Source organism: Zootermopsis nevadensis, unplaced genomic scaffold, assembly GCF_977971745.1.
Source record: "Zootermopsis nevadensis isolate Lab colony 2312 unplaced genomic scaffold, Znev_1.0 Znev_ptg000027l, whole genome shotgun sequence".
Classification (NCBI taxonomy): domain Eukaryota; kingdom Metazoa; phylum Arthropoda; class Insecta; order Blattodea; family Termopsidae; genus Zootermopsis; species Zootermopsis nevadensis.
In genome coordinates this window covers 3,433,447-3,451,325 of record NW_028259159.1, presented here as the reverse complement: position 1 = coordinate 3,451,325, position 17,879 = coordinate 3,433,447, and the positions used below count along the sequence as shown (strand labels likewise).

The 17,879-nt window shown below is 38.0% G+C and overlaps 1 long non-coding RNA gene across 3 annotated transcripts; it reads left to right on the top strand.

Moving 5' to 3' along the window:
• Positions 1 to 5,844: 5,844 nt before the first annotated feature.
• Positions 5,845 to 16,676, top strand: LOC147872467 (uncharacterized). 3 transcript variants are annotated; one of them, XR_015537283.1, is made up of 5 exons: positions 5,845 to 6,111; positions 7,699 to 10,741; positions 11,023 to 11,092; positions 11,484 to 11,595; positions 12,400 to 16,676. It is a non-coding gene; the product is annotated as an uncharacterized LOC147872467 (long non-coding RNA). The 3 variants fall into 3 exon arrangements; XR_015537281.1 differs by having other exon boundaries at positions 11,023 to 11,096; XR_015537282.1 differs by having other exon boundaries at positions 5,846 to 6,111; positions 11,023 to 11,088.
• The last annotated feature ends 1,203 nt before the right edge of the window (positions 16,677 to 17,879 follow it).

Sequence of the window (17,879 nt, the reverse complement as noted above, 5' to 3'; positions counted from 1 at the left end):
CCATGGTAACTTTGCGTGTCTAATGCGGCTATAGATAGATAACTTATTGAATGATTGCAATAGGAAACATAAGTATTGGAAATACAAGTCATATAATTTATTTTAGTTCTAAATGCGCAATAGTTCTTTCGTTAAAGAATGTGTACTTTACAAGTTTTCCTTTTTTACTTTTGTTATAAGTTCATTTTCTTTATTTTAATAATCCTTAATCTTAAAACTAACGGCTCGTGAAATCGTTTCCTCCAGAGTTAATTGAAATTCAATTACTCACAAAGCCGTCGGACAGTTTTAACCACATAGCAAAAACAATTTAATCGCAAGACCAAAATAGGAATTACAATATGTCCCAAAGTGAAATGTAGACAAAAGCTGTACCATGCAGCATTTTATGTGTTTTCACAATCCTTTTCCAGTGTATCATTCCAGCAACCCGCAAACCCGTGTAGCGAATCACAGTATTTTGACACCATAATCCCTTCAAATTTTAAACGAACTTTTGTGTGTTTGCGTGTGCGTGTGTGTTGAAGGGACCTGGCAGATAATGTGACATACGGAACTAAGGCTCAAGAGCTTATCATATTCTAGAGCGGACAGACAAACTTTAGACTGGTGGTAGTCGGGAAAGGAACTAATATTTAAAAGTGTGTTTTCCATGAACAATAAATAATGATGGGGATAAACATTATACTCGTGCGTTTTGTTTCAAAAAATCCAGTTCAGGGGCAAGAAACCTAAACTTTCGGGCAATTGCAGATTGTGTAGGAGTTCGGACGATCTGGAATAAGGAGAAGAATGGTACATGATGTCATGCCCATCGACGGTATATTTAAAATAAGTTGATATAGTTTTATGAAACGTAGATTGGAGATGAGTATTATAAGCTAAATTTATTTAATTGCAGCGCCATCTTTTGGGAAGGTATAAACTAATGGGCCCGCAGTGCGAACCGTGTAACCTCATTGTCGTATGCGTTTGCAGTTAAGAATAGTCTCGGCCACGGTAATTATCAAAATGGGTGTTAAACTTTGCTTCAGAATCCTCCATCCGTAAAGTCTGAATTGGACATGTCAGCTGCTAAAATACTGGGTCGAAACGCAAATACCGTAAACAGAAACAGGCAGCTCCATTAGACGCTGCTACAGGAGGCTGATCTGGAAATAACGACGTAGAAAACAGACGTTTCGGGTCCTGAACGGAGGACCAAATCACAGTACAAAGATAGGATCCAAATCTTTCGAAGGTGTTGCAAATTTCACGTCTTTTGGATCGAAGGAAGCAGATGGTTTGGTGCACCAGGCAGCGCCCTGTCACATTCATGACCTTCAGTCGCGTAGTGCTGTGTGGGTGACTACTTGCTCATTTCTGTTACTTGTGGAGAGACACAAGAATTGATCGTATGCCTCACGTGGGGTGGAAGACTGGATTTGTTTCTGTGATGAGTTTAATTTTTGTTTCAGAATGTTATACAGAGCCTTGGCTTTGAAAGGGGTCGTGATATACTTGAGAAAAGATGACTACACGAGGGATAGCTCAGTCAGTATAGTGACTAGCTACGGGCTGGACGCCCGGGGTTCGATCCCCGACGGGGGCAGAGGATTTTTCCTCTAGCCTCTGCGTCCAGACCGGCTCTGGGGCCCACCCAGCCTCCTCTACAATAGGTACCGGGGTCCTTTCCCGGGGGTAAAGCCGGCCGGGGCGTGATGCTGACCACTCACCCCCATCTAGTGCCGAGGTCAAGGAAGAAAGGAGCTATACCTCCACTCACCCCAAACGCCTACATGGCGTATAGTGGGACAAACTTTACTTTACTTACACGAGTTATTCATATACATATATATTCATATATAAGACGCTTAGCACTACATTCAATCCATCTGTAGAACAGTTGTCCTTATGCTACTTGTTACCTCAATTATTATTATAAGCATAGGTTACATACATTTAGTGTGAAAGAAATATAAATATTGCATTTATTTTAAATCATTCTAATGCAGTTTGTCATGAGGAGCTCCAACTAAAATTAGATGTATGATTCTGCGATATAATACCTTGTTTAAAACATTTGTTATAAACATTGCCTGCCAAAAATATGATCATATTACGTGAGTAAATCCAGCAGTGATATGTTGTAATGGGCAGCTTTGCTGACGTGCACTGGTCCAGTTGACATGCAGACTGGCTAAAAGGACGAAACAGAGCGCAAAAGGTGATGTACACATTTTCCAAACATTGATTTTGATATATCACTGGCCCTGATGTTCATTTATTGCTAATACATATCTCATAGTGAAGCATTTATGTTTTATTTCTCTTTCCTATGATTAAGCATGTAAAGTTCACTTACTGAAATCTTTAACATGTCTGAAATAGGTTTAACAAACTCCTTTACTTCAGTATTCTGTCCCCATTCATACAACATAATATTTAAGTTGTGAATTATTATATATGTATTGAATCTATTTTCTTCATCAACAGAAATCAAAGAAAGTGACTGCAAACGGTTGTGTTTTGCATGTACGCTATCAATCCTCAGAGAGTGCTTCAAAAATGTTCTTGTTCTTAATTATACGTGTATTTTAATAATGAGCCATCCATGTTATGAAGTTTTAGTGCGCAATGCATAAGAAACTTGCATCATTCATTTCTGGTAGCTACCATCAGCATAAAACCTTATGTTATTATTTCCTAATGATTAAAATTAAATAAATTATTGACTCATAAGGTTCCTCGCTTCCCAGTATCTATCACATTCTGTCGTTTTCGACAGCTGGGCAGTGCTGGAGATAATCCCTATTCATATCTTCTTGGAGGCCACACAAATTACACGACGAGTCTGGTAGAATGCCATAGCGGTGAAGGTGGTATGCAAGGAGGTCGTGTCCAGTTGTTAAGCGGAACTTCACAACTGCTTCTTTTCTTGGCCTGTCTGGTATCGTAAGGATATCCCTTTGCCAGGGTTTCCCTTTGATTTCAAGGGTGTGGGTCTCTTGAATAACTCTCTTGATGTATATTTTAGCTGTATGGTAGGATGTTGGTTTCAATGTTGTTTGGGTTATCTGAGCACCTTTTTTAGCCAAAATGTCAGCCTGCTCATTGCCATATATGTTGCAGTGTCCTGGAATCCATTGTAAAAATACTAATTTATTACTGGCTTTTAGATGTTGTAATGCATTTTGACAGTCTTGGATTTGTGTTGATTTAATATCTGTGGAACTTACAGATTCTATAGCTGCTTTTGAGTCGCACAGGATAACTACATTCTTGAACTTTTCCTGGTGGCAGACCAGTTGGTTCAGGGCTACACGGATGGCTTCAATTTCCCCATCATGTATGTTCCCACTGGAATATAGAATGCAAAGATGTTGCTATATACTCCTGCACCAACATTTATGTGGTCTCCCATCTTAGATCCGTCTGTGCATACATTGAGCCAATCTTCTTCTGGATATTTGTGGTGGATTGTTTCTAGAGCTAAGGTTCTTTATTTGTCTGTGTTTGTTTCCTTTTTAAGAACAATTTCTTCCAGGTCTAGAGAGCATTTAATGGAGTTCATAAGCATTGGATTCTGTTGCTGGAGTAATGGTTCTGGTGTATTAATTATTTGATATTTTAACTTAAATTCTAGGACTTTCTGTATAAATCCATGCTGTGTTTTTAATCTTCTGTCATTATTATAATAAGATTTCCAGAAGTGATCCCCTGGCTTTCTGAGTAATTTTTCATATAAAGTTAATGATCTTTCCTCAATCACTTTGGGAATAGGTTTTAATCCTGTTAGGAGGAGCATGGCATCGATTGGAGTTGTTTTGACTCCTCCTGTAATGAATCGTAATGCCTGGTTTTGCGCTTGGTCTAATTCACTCAGCGTTTTCCCTGTAGCTGTTATCAGTGACTCCCAGCAATATAACATTTTGGGAAGGACGTACTATTTGTGTGTTGTCTTTAGGGTAGAGCGATCACAACCCCATTTAGTTCCTGCAATGCGTTTCATTCCATTTATGCATCTAGTTACTGCAGATACAGTTTTTTATACTTTCTGAGACCATTATGTTGCATGTACCATCCTTGGGGTGACGTGGTTCAACAAGCATGTCACTTGCCAGAGTCATTCAGAATAACTTCTAAAATTGTTTCACAGTTACTATAGGTGCACAGTAAACTGCAAGAACATCTTATACCTTTCTCTGTGTATAGTTAATAAGTATGTTACAAATATATACATATGCACAAACATTTGTTGGAATACACATGTGACAAATATTTTGCTTAACATTGAAACATACATTCCAGTACAATAACTAGGATTAAATTATGCAACATATTATTATTATTATTATTATAATAAGGAATGGCACAGAAACATGGAATCACAGGTATGTTTACATCAATAAAGAGATCAAAAGTATTCATAAAGCCAAAACCTAACCTCACTTATACCTAACATTTTAAACCACAACTCTACAAAAATGTAGTCCTAATAAAATAATGAGAGTGCCTCCAAATAATTTTTCTTTTACAGTTATCTTGAGATACATATAGGCACTGCATTCCTAGCAAGAGTACCTCAAGAAATACATTACAGCATTCCCAGTTTGTTGAGAAATACAGTAGTTCCTGACTGTAATCCTGAGACATGCGGGGTGAAGGAGGAAAGATAGCATCTGCTCTGCAGTATAGTAGTATGCTTTGGACTTCCTGCATTCCTTGCAAATCTCAAGATTACAGTCGCAAGCAGTATACTGTATTCCTAGCGACAGTGCCTTAAGAAATATGTAGACACCTTTTGATACATAGATACTGAATTCTTAGACCCTGTGTGAATGAGTGGTTTGGGCCGCAGGCATTTTTAAATTATTTATTAATTAAATAAATTAATTTATTTATGTGTATGTATGTATATACACACACTACAGTCAGAGTATCTTGAAAACAGTGCTGGCACCACTTCCCAATAGCAATGTTCAAGAAATGCAGACACTGTAACCCATAATGAGACAGTCTGTTAGAGTATTTAGAGACTGCTGATATATGCCTACACCCCACATTCATAGTCAGATTGCTTGAAGAAATATGTGGGTCTGTATACACAGTGAGATTGTCCCACATCAATACATAGCGATGGCATTCCAGGTAAGATGACATAAGTCAGTACTCAGTCACATTGACATTGCATTCCTAGTGAAAGTAAAGAGGTTTAAGAAAAGTAATATGTTCTGTGGGTTTTAAATTAAGCAGACACAAAAAATTAGAGTTTCATTACCAAACGTTTATCAGTTCAGATATACACAATTACAGGTAAAGTTATTTTCAGTGTTGTTATTCTGTCCCTGTATAGTATAAGACGAGATTTAAAGTCAGAATGAAGGATTTGGGTACATTGGGTTGCTGAACCGCAAAAACAGTAGAACAGATAACTAGTAAGAAAGTGCACAACTTCCTACAGATATGTGTACCCGATACATTCCGCCCGAAATACCAAGAAGGATATTTAAAATGGCGTCTCTTTCTACATACACCTGGAAATGTAATGCACCTATGTTATTTTGGCTCCAGTGGTAGTTCACGATTTGGCCATAAATGCAGTGCATAATCGGTGCTAATATTAGTAGAAAGTGAACTATCTCACCATCTATTAGCAACGGTATGAACTAATGTAATGATAAGTGAATTGCTTCGCCATCTACTAGTAAGGGCTTGAACTAATATAAACATAAGTGAACTGCCGCGCCATCTACTAACAAGGTAATGAACTAGTGAAGAGGAGTTCCAACTTATCAAAACTGGACATCCACCTCAAGTGTGGGACAGTCAAGTATTTCTTGCGTTGCTTGTGTGAGCCTCTGGTGACCAAGATTTTGTAAATGCTGCTGAGAACGCTCATCCACAAGCTAGAAATAACCGGAAAGAGACACAAATGTAAAAATTGGGAACTAAACCTTGTAGACACCCTGTACTTCCTCATACTTCTGCCTGTGTTTGCTTCTTCTTGGCCCACAACCTGTTCTTTACTTCCACCCCTCACTACCCCGCTACATTCATTTAATTACTACGTCAGTGGTTCTTCGAGAAAAGAACGTCCTTTCACTTTGTTTCCGGCGTTGCTGTGACGAGGTAAGCTGATGCGTAGAAATCCAGAACAATTTCCTTTCAGAGTAAAATGGAAGGCCAGTCCATGAGGAGATTTTATTGAATTTTATATTTGTAGATTTACTAATAGTTTCTTTATTTCCGAATATTAACTAAATATATGGTACAGAGCCGTTCTGCATAAGCTGATGGTAGCTTAGCAGTCAAGGAATTCGCCGACCATTCCTTTATTGAACTAGAAGTTTCATTCATTAGCTGTACACGAGGTTAACCGTGTTAGGTTAGAATATGTCGAGCTTAGCTACGGACTTCGGGCTTGTTGTTTTGAAGCTAAATCGCTGGGTGTTGGTCATTTTTCTGTCTTTAAACGTTACGTTCTGTAGACCACATAATTTTTGTTTGGAATAGTAATTAATTGCCACAGCAGCGAAATAAATTATTACTGTGCCTAATTATTAAAAAAGGACAACAACAGTTTCAATTATCGTGGAATGAATTTCGTACGCAATTCGACCCATTTTTTCTCTCAAGGCCGACTTCCTACGCAGACGAGGTCTGAGTGAGATCCCAGCTGGATTGCGACGTAATAGATCAGACCCTGGTTACTTTGCAATTTGAATGGGGCATACAATGGGACAGTACGTCCGTGATTTATAAACTTCAACATAGCCGATTATTCAGTTAGGACACGTGTATTGTACAGCATTCTCGTTGGATTCAGAATATCGATGAAATTTCAGGCAGTCCCCGCTCTAGGGAACCTTCAGACGATCTTAAAGCGTGTCGCTGTTTACCCATAAAAGCAGTGTTATAATTGGGGAGGGGGTTATGTTTCCGAAATACCAAAAAATTACAAAAAAAAAATAGAAATCAGCCATCTTATTGCCCGAAATAAAATGTATTTACACCAGAAATAAAATGATGATTAAGTACGCTACAAAAAAGTAAACAACGTAGAATTAAGTCCAAAACGCAATAGGAAAATACATTTTTTCCCTTAATCCTTTCCCTTGGCATAATTCATTCCAAGGCATCCAGATAGATTAAAGCGCATTTTGTGGGGACTGGAGTAAAGATGGTGAGGGAAATGGGGGAGGCATCAGGAGAGTTTCTTAATCTGTCGAAAGATTCCGGGTGAGTTCGCTTTCGGATGACGGGTACGCGCTTCGTTATTAAAGTTAGGCTGAGAATAATTTCGTAAAGCGACGATTGATTTAATGTAGTTAGCCCTATTAAAATCTGTTTAATCGGAACCCGCAGTGCGAACCGTATAATCATTGTCGTATGCGTTTGCAGTTAAGAATAGTCTCGGCCATGGTAATTATCAAAATGGGTGTTAAACTTTGCTTCAGAATCCGCCATCTGTAAAGTCTGAATTGGACATGTCAGCTGCTAAAATACTGGGTCGAAACGCAAATACCGTAAACAGAAACACGCTGCTACAGGAGGCTGATCTGGAAGTAACGACGTAGAAAACAGACGTTTCGGGTCCTGAACGGAGGGCCAAATCACAGTACAAAGTCAAATATAGGTAGACGTAAGTTTGAGGAGGTTTTGGAGGACAATTATAAATGAATATTGACATGATTGTAAATGTTGTATTTGTTCTAGTTCATGGTTGAAGTGGTTTCCTGAGTGGTGCAAGTTGATTACTGCTACAAATGAATTCAAGAAGATAATGGAAGAGAATTACAATTTTCCACCTGGACTTGGAAGTAATCATGAAGTATTGGACAAAATCGGTAACAGTATTAAGCTTTCTATAGACTTCAAAGAAACCAGGATTAATATTGGTCTTTTGCATGCTTTAGTCCCCTCCAAAATCCAACCCTTGGCGTCCACGTCGCGGAGGGGGGGTAACGTCCTCGGACGGCTAACAGGGCTCTGGTCCACCGAAGCCAAGGTGTGAGGTATCGTGCTGAGGGCTGCATGGCCCAAAGGATCCCTTCAGGGCACTGCCGCCTTAGTTTGCTCTCAGTATCAGCCAGCCTGGGAAAGTTTAAAAGACAACCGGAGGCAGAAGCCCACCAGTTGTCAGAAAACTACCAGAAAAGTTCTGTGATATGGAGTCTCCATTTTAAAGCTGGTCATTCTCAGCAGGGAGTCAGTATTTCTGGCATACCACCAGAGAGCTGGCATTTGCAGCAGACCCATGGAAGAATGTGATAAACAGTTTATAGCCTTGTGGCCTTCTGGTCGACAGGCAACATTTGGCACAGACTGCGTGTCTGGAATGCCAGAGAGAGCCAAGATGGTACCAGGGGCATATGAAAACTGGGGTACATGACACTACACAAGTTTAAGGAGGCTCTGACCAGGGTGCTTACAAGGCCCAGGTCGAAGGGCAATACCCCAAGTAAAGAGGTCAATCCTCTAGATCGACCCAGGGGTCTACAGGGAGGCCATGATCATGGCCACCAATGAAAGCTCTTTAATAAAGAGCTTTTCATGATTTTGACATCTGTCAGTCATTTAGCGAAATCGGACGATTGTCATGAGATCTTGGCTGGGGGCTGCTGGTAGGTTAGAAGAAAATGAAGCACAAAAGATCAGTTAATGGTCACTTGAAGCCCATGCCCATTTATTTACATGCTTCAGTCCACATGTGCCATTGTTTGCTTTCTTTAATTACTAATTTTTGTGCTTTTCTCCAACTGAAAATATACTCAGGCTGGTTGTGTATTTTTTACGAAATTCTGTTGTTTATTCATGCAGAATATGTGACGTTATGAATTGGCCTATTTGTTGATTGATACATGCTCATATTGCATTTCTTTGTTATGTACTCCCACATTATTGAAATGTGACAGAATACTTTAAACATGCTCTTAATTATAGATTATTCCACTTGTATGTGTTGTGCATACGCTGCATATTATTTTACATCACATTTTCTTTATATTTTCCCAAGTGCTGTGCTGCTCTATACCTGTTAAAGTACAGATATTTATTGAAGGTTATGTTTGTACACATCTCATTTATGCCATTGAGTTAATATGTATGGCCTATTTTAATTTAAATTTTTTAATTGTCCCATCTGTTGCAATGATGTGTGTGTTCATGTTGAATTTTTGTCGTTTTTTTCACTGCTCAATTGTTGTATAAAATTGATTAAACTTCCTGTTAATTGTTCATAAAATACAATTTTCTATGTGTCCATTGCAGATATGTAATCTGTACCACATCTGCCTGTTGATGTTTTCCCATCTGCTGGGAAGAGGCAACCAATCTGAATTGAGAGGGAAATGAGCATGCCAGGTGGAATGCAAAGTGACCTGTTTCTGTGACGAGTGTAATTTTTGCTTCAGAATGTTATGCAGGAGCTTTGAAGTTTCAGGGAGCCATGAAATACTAGAGAAGAGAGGTTACAGTACTTGTTACTACGAGGCTTCGAAGAAACCTGATCTAATTCTTGTGTTCATGTGTTTCAGTGCAAACATGCCATCGGGCCATTATCATTTGCTTTCTGGGCATTCTGTGTTCTGCTGTTGTGTACTTAAATGTGTATTCAAATTTGTTGTACGTGTTATTTATTGTGCTGTTATTTGTACACTTATTATTTCAATCCTAATTTTTTTGTATGTTCACATTGCATTTCTTGCTTCTCTAATTCCCCATTAATTGTGATACAAAGTAAAATTAATTAAAATTGACATTAATTATATTCTTACCATGCAAATGCTGGGCTTATTTATATTACATGTATATGTTGAGTGTACTTCATTTTGACGTTTCTCTTCCTTTGTTTGAATTTCTTTGAATTTGATATGCGTGTGCTGATTCTGTTGTATTATTTCATGCCAATTATAACACAAGTTTCATCTTGAGGCTAATATCTCGATGCACACGAGATATGTTTGTCTGGGAGTGTTTTAAAACCTTGATTTCAGGAGTTCCCTCATAGGCCGGCCACATTTATTGGCGTTTCCAAGGCAACCAGTCTGAAGTGGCAGAAAATGAGCATGCCTGGTGGAATATGAAATGGGTTGATTTCTGTGATGAGTGTAATTTTTGTTCCAGAATGTGGGGCAGAGAGCCTTGATGTTGGTGGGAGCCATGGAGCACTGTAGAAGAGAGGTTACAGTATATGCATTTTAAATAGGCTTCAAGGAATCCTGATCTAATTCTTGTGTTCATGTGTTTCAGTGCAAAAATGCCATCGGGCCATTATCATTTGCTTTCTGGGCGTTCTGTTCTTTGCTGTTCTGTACATAAATATGTATTCAAATTTGTTGTATGTATTGCTTATTTAACTGTGTACTTTTTTTACGTGTATTGTTGTTTAAATTCCAATATTTTGATATGGTATATTCATTGCATGTTCATATTGCATTTCTTGCTTCTGTTAATTAAATGTGAACAGAGTAAAATTGATATTAATTATATTCTTACTATGAAAATGTTCCCTTATTTACATTGAGTGTAATTCCTTTTGATGTTGTCTTGTTATTTGTACTCTTTTATGCATTTTATATTTTTTGTGCTCCAAGCTGTCATACTAAAGCTGCTGTATTGACGCACACAGGACATATTCTTTGCCTGGGGCTGTTTTGAAAGTATTTCAGGGATTCCGACATCAGGCCATGTTGATGGGTATTTGCGAACGATGGTGGGGCCTGTCTGCTAGGAAGAGGCAACCAATCAGAAGTGACTGGTGAGTGTGCATAGTGGAACATGAAGTGGATTTGCTACTACAATGAGCCCTCCCCCCTCAAGAATTTGAAAGCCTTTGGAGTCAGTGGGAGCTTTTGAAGCAGGATGTGTGAAGAAAGTAGAGATCGCCTGGTAGATCATTTTTGTAGGTGGTCCTAAATTAGTACTATTCGCATTTTATTCCCCATGGGCCTTTTTTAAAGCATGAGTTCAGATTCCCACCTTAGGTAGTGTTCCTGTGTGTAAAGGACATATTGTGATGAATTAAATTTTTTCTTCCAGAGGCAGTCATTCAAAATCAGCTACTCAAATGCCATAGCAACCACAAAAGGCATAGAAAGTGAGACAGTACGTGGGTAATGTATAGAATTCACTTAAGCCTGTGCTTTAACTTTAGGAGACATTCTTTTAGTATACGAAATTCTTATCAAATGTAGTGTATCAATAAACTCAGTTTAGCTACAAAGAAAAGTTTGAAACTTACAAAAATGTTTGGTATACTCACCATTCAATGGTCTGATGTAAAGGATGCTTTATTTCTAGTGCCACAAGTATTTTTGTCTTGTCTCCTGAATGAAGGACACATTCAAGTAGTTAGGAGTAAGTGTAATAAGTTAAAATTGCTTTCTTGATGATCAGCCAAAGTTTCAAGTGAAGACAAAATCCCAAAGCCTGTAATAAGAGGAGAGGAATTAGTTTTGAAAAATTCCGTTCATGGAGACAAACCAATTGATATGTTACAGACATATCCAATGTATGTCTGAAGGAAGTGCTGGGTTGTTTGCTACCAGGAAGACCATCAAGAGGTGGAGGGATAGAAGAGGTCCAGGATAGTGGCAGGGAGACGACTGGAAGGTCAGTGGATGGGTGGAGAATTTTAATATTAATGAGCACATGCTACTTTTCAATGTTTCATGAAATTTAACAATATTCATTTATACATGTACATATACATTTAACAATGGTATTATACAAGGTTCATACAGAATGTAGTGTATCAATGAAGGTTGTGTAGTTATTGAAGATATTTTTAGGTGACATCCATCCTAAAATAAATGCAGGAACAACTTTGTTACACCTGACATTCATGTGTATTCCTAGTATCATAAGGAGAAACATAGGACATAGATGTGTGTTCTTGTTGCATCTCCTGCATTAATGACTGAGTTCAAGTGTTTAGTACTAAAATTGCCTTCTCTTAAGATCAGTACTGCTACCAATGCGAGATAAAATTCAAAAGCGTGTGATCAGAGAAAGGGTATCAGTTTAGCTACTCTGTTTGTTCAGGTATAAAGTCAAAATAACTGATGTGTTACAGACTTGTCTGAACTATGTGTGAACGAAGTGTTGGGTTGGTTTCCACCACGAGAAAATAACGGAGGAAGACCAAGAAGGAATTTTAATATTACTAAACTTATTGCTATATTTTCATATGCTTCATGAAAATGATACATACACCATAAATAATCAAAATAATTTTCACTAATAATGTTCATAATATCTTCTCAGGTACTTGGATTAATTATTATATTTGTTCTCCTTTAGTCATGCCTGTAGTTTCTGATATTGGAATTTTCACCGGCAAGCTATCTTTTACCAATATTTTATATAATACAATGCACAAAGAAGAATTTCTTGCATAAATGTTCCTAATTCCAGGGGCAGTGTCCACACAGAAGGGCCACCCACCTTGAAACATCGTCTCGAGATGTGGTTCGTGCAGTCGTGGAGTTCCTATGGGTGTGAGGCATGGTGGCAGCAGTTGCATATTGGGCACTTCAAGTTGTCTATGGTTCAGACATCGCAGATGTCACGGATGTAACGGGGCAGAAAAAGATGAGTGATGACCAAGCTGTCCAATGGCAGGTAGTCAACGTTCAGGGCATAATGCAAGTGGACAACGGGTGACTGAAGACCAGTGAATGACTGAAGAATATAATCTGTGATGTGAAAGAGAAGTGAAGGCCAAGTGTCACAGCTTGGGTGCAAGAATTGAGCCCTGATTTTGTGTTATACCATTCATGAAGTCTGCAAACATTTTGGAGGAACAAAAGAAGACGAGACATTCTTTACTCCTGCGCAACTTGGAGCTGAGGGGTCAGCTGCAGGCCCTAACCAACTTGCCCTGAGAAGAAGCTTTTCGTAAGAAGTGAAAGGCCAAATGGGTCACGCTTCTGGAGGGAATGAAACTGGTGGTCCAGCCAGTGACTGAGCTACATATTGTGGTATGTGACATTGTAGTGTTTATGTGTATCCTGAGATTTCATTCTATCCCCTCAATTATTGGTATCGTGTTAGCTCACATTCCTTTCTGGCACAGAAAGGAAACAAAGGAGGCTTACATGTTCACCGCGAAGTCTGCGTTTGTCCCTCTTGCAGGAGTCAAATGAATTCACCAATTTTCATGGACAATTAGCCATTAGGCGTGGCGCGTATCTTGTACTTCTCAATCTTTTACAACTGATAAGGTTGTAAACTCGCAACTTGTAGTTTTAACAGATTATTGAAACCATTGCAATTTTCATCTGGTAAAAAGCTAACTGGCTGGGACATATTATGAGAAGGAATGGATTACTGAGTGATATCACCGAAGGCCAGGTTGAAGGAAAGAGAGGACTAGGAAGAAGATTGATACAGCTAACCGACGACCTTAAACAAGGAAAGAAGATGACGTTCCAGGAATTAAAGCGAGAAGCCGAGAATAGGGACAACTGGAGAGCTCTGTTTGGGCAGAGCAATGGACCTGTCGTAAGACAGAACACTTAATAATAATAATAATAATAATAAATTTCTTGTGGAATTTAATGCATTGAAGTGACTGATGATTAAAAAGTTTTTAATTTTAGGTGTCTGATAGTGCAAGTAATGAAATATTGAAGGTACACACGCAAAGTTTAATATGGAGATAAATCTTAAACATATTGTCTACATCATTACATTAATTTCAGGATACTTACTTTTTTGACAATAGTATTTCTTAGTTGTTTAATGGAAACTGATTTATGTTGCACATTCATCAAACATAGTCTTGAATTATTTTGGTGTTGCCCAATTATATTATTGCTGTCCTTACTATATGGACGTGATGTTAGCATTCATAATTCTGCAGTAGGTGTTGTAAAGCGATATTTATATTTTAATTTGATGCTTGCATGATTAGAGAATATTAGTATTTGAACTACGCAGTGGCCTGGAAGAGGGCTGTTCGTTAATTTAATGGTTTTAATAGGTCTCTGGTTGAAATGCCATTACACTACATTGAATGACGTAATCACTGCCTCATTTGTAATCGTTTCCACTTTGATAGGGACCGGCCATTATGTCATAAAATTCCATATATGTGTTTGAAGCAACTGAAAATGTTGAATGAGAAGAAGTAATTACTTAAGGACCCACAGACCAGCAAAGTTCTAATCAAAAAGTGACACAACCGTGTTGAGTAAGTCATCAGTTTCATGATTGCATATCAAGAAATATAATTCATGGATTGTTTTATGTGGCTAAGAGTAACTGATGAAGTCTTTCTTGCTGTGACCATTTCTGCGTGAATTTAGTTTATTGGTGTAGTAGTAGTGCATGCAGTTGAAGTAGCAGTGAGTAGCATGATTTGTGCTAATTTGAATTGCATGATGCAGAATTGTTGGTTGTGTGTAGGTAGATCATGTGTGAACATAAATTACGAATGTGCCATTTGCTATTGATAAACTGAAACAATATTTATATTTCTGCAGTTTTGTGTACTCTGAAATTTGTGCTAGAATGTATTTATTGAAATTCTGAAGAAATTGTTTTGTGGGGGGCTTGAAGTACTCTCGCACACGAGCATCGAAGTGCATGTTGAGAAAGGACGTATTGCGCTTCTGGATTGTGTTGGGCACTTTGTGCGGATGAGTTTTGTTTTGGAACGATGTCGCGGTGATCCTGCAGATGGGTAATGCGATTTGTATACCTTAATCCGTGCCTATGCTATGTTGAGCGCGATACACGTTACCTTTGCGATAAGAAGCGTTTGTATTTGATTTTGAAAACTGCCGTTGTTTGTCGCCGGATTGTTTCAGCTGCCAGTTGTGCGTTCTGGTGAAGAGATATCTTATATCCCAGGAAGACATTTTGATGTTGCTGTTTCAACTTGCTCCATGAAGAGTATGAAGCTGAGCTGCTCCATTATATTAAGCAATCGCTCATGTTCACTTTGTTCTTCATAAATGAAGATGGGTGATACGGGAATCAATTTGCTGTAACGGTCAAAATGACTTATGTACAAATATGTTCTCTGTAAGCTGAGGTGGGTGATATGTGACTGAATTTGGCGTAATACTAAAATGATGTATAAGTGTATTGTCTGTAATAATTTCCTGTATCTGGAATAACTTACTGATACTGGTGTTTCATGTTACAATGTGTATAAAGCGATGTAATGTGTTTTGCTTCTATAAAGAGTTAGGAACTTGGCCCTGTATAATGTATTTTAAAAAGGTTGTGTTTCTGTATTTATTTTGAAATGTGTGTGTCACTTCTGTGCTGGTTTGTACTGCTACTTGTGAAAATGTGTATAGCCAACAGTGAGATTAAATATTGCTGATGTTTTGATGTGTAATTCAGCACAAAATGAGACTATCTGTATGTTAATCACAAGAATTTTGTAGTACCTTGTTTGCCAGGAATGTAACCGTGTCATCCTGGAGGTGGCATAAATTGCCTTCTTTTTAATCCTGACATAAGGCATTGAAGTAGGGGAACCTGTATGGCAGTAAGTATGTAAATGTTTCAGAGTTTCTAATTGTAGTCTGCAATGTACATGTGCTGCTGGGATTTGAGAAGAAACTTTGAAATTTCTTGTAGTGCCCATTGTTATGGCACTGCCATTTTGAATCTCAGGTTTAGTGTGGTGAGAGTTATGCAACCTATCCTAAAGTTCTGTCCTTATATTAGTGATGAATGACAACAATTGCTCACTTGAAGTGCACTGCATTTGATGATGTGAGGGAAGAAAGAGAAAGTGATATGTAATGAATACAAAATAAATGGGAAATGATGATGGATACACAGATTGGAATATTATGCAGAATGAATGGCATTAAGGAAGTTTGTTAACAAAGATGTAGTAGGCTGTAAATATGTAAACATGTTTCAGTGATTTTAATATGAGTCTGTAATGCATAATTGTTGTATGTTTAGTATTGTGCCAAGTGTAAACTTTGAAATGCCTTGTAATGTTCATTGTTGTTTGATGTTGAAGTTTAATGTGGTAAGAGTCGTGCAACGTATCCTAAAAATCTGTCCTTTTGTAGGTGGCAAATAAAAAATATTGCTCCCTTGAAGTGAAGTACATTTGGGAAGGTAGGTACTGAATAACAATTAAATGAGATGTGATGTCTGATAAGTGGAGTAGAATATAATAGAGAATGAATGGCATTAAGAAAGTATGCTACGTATAGAGAGAGAGAGAGAAGTTCGGGCGCTTTCCCAATTGTTCTGGGTATCAGTTTTGAAACACAATTTTTCAGCAGTAAACTAATTAATGTCAAATAGCAATTAAAGAGTTTTCACTGTGCCATTTCTGCCTTTGTTCATGAACAGTTTTGTGCCTAGGGATTTTGTGAGTTGAGATTAGGGGTTAGTCAAAGTTAAGAGGAGTAAGTTTCTCCAGCCTTCACTGTTGTAAATTACTTGAAGTGATGGAAAAGATATCAGGGTGTGTGTGTGCTTTTTAGTGAAGAATAAATTTTTTCATATGTATGACATTACAAAGAACGCTGAGGAATATGAGTCCAGAATGTGTATTCAGAAACTGTGTAAGATGTGTTGGTTCAGATGAGAATTGAAAAGTGCTGATGTATATATTAAAAAGTACAAAAAATAAAAGAGTTTTGTATGTGAAAACATGTAAATTGAATGCTCTTAGGAATTAAAAATGGAAAAGAACAGAGAATGAAGCAGGAGTTGTAACCTTAATTAATTCATGGAGCCCGGGACCTTCTGAGAAGCGAGGAGTTAAGTTTCTCAGGCACTCAAGAAATTCCCCACATTTTATGGAACCTGAAGGTTCATTACTGTGTTCACAAGAGCTTGTCACTGGCCTGTTACCTGAATCCAGACCGCAACACTTCAACATATTTCTCTGACATCCATTTTAATATTATCTTCCCACTTACGTTTAGGTCTTCCCAGCGGTCTCTTTTGTTCTGATTTGCCCACCTAAATCCGGTATCCCATATGTGACCTGACCATCTAAATCCTTTACTCGATCAGTCTAATTATATTTGACAAAAAGTACAACAAAGAAGGTCCTCATTATGCAACTTTGACCAGTGTCATAGTAATTCATCCCTCTTAGGTGTAAATATTATCCTCCTCAGCACCCTGTTCTGAAAAACACTCGATCTGCGTCTTCCCGTTGGTGTCAGAGATCAATTGTTACACCTGTACATAACTACAGGTAAAGTATTATATTGTGGATCTTAAAATTTATGTTTTTAGACAGGCGATGAAAAGGCACAAAGTTGTGAATTGAATGGCAGCAGAAATTACCCAAATTGAAGGTGAATTTTTAGTGTCACTCCAAAATACTGAAATTCGCCACACACGTATGTTCTGATTTTGCCCTGCTTTCATGCTCTATGGTTCAAGATCAGGAATGACGTGTGATGTTGAAGGCTTGCAGTGTGTGTGTGTGTGTGTGTAGAGGAGCATGGAAGATGTCAGGAAGCACTGACGTCGAACAGGATGTTTGTGGATTGAAGAAGGAAAGAAACAGTGAGAGGTGAAGATTTAATTAGAGAAGAAAGAGATAATGAAATGATGGAGTAGGTAGAAAGAGTGAAAAGAGAAAACAAAAGGATGAGAGCAAAAGAAAATAGATTATAACGAAAATAGTATAAGATGGAAAATGATAGAAAATGATATAAAATGTTGAAAAATTATGCCAAAGAGTTTTTTTATTTTTTTTTTATTTTTTGAGAGTTTTCCCCCCCCACACACCCCATGCATTTAATTTTTGTTGATATTGCTGTGCTGGTGCTGCTGCTGCTGCTGCTGTTTAAATTTGAAAACATTGGATACATGGGGATTTGAACACAGAACACACATCATTATACACTACAACCTTAACCACTAGGCTACGAAGCTGTTGGCAGTTC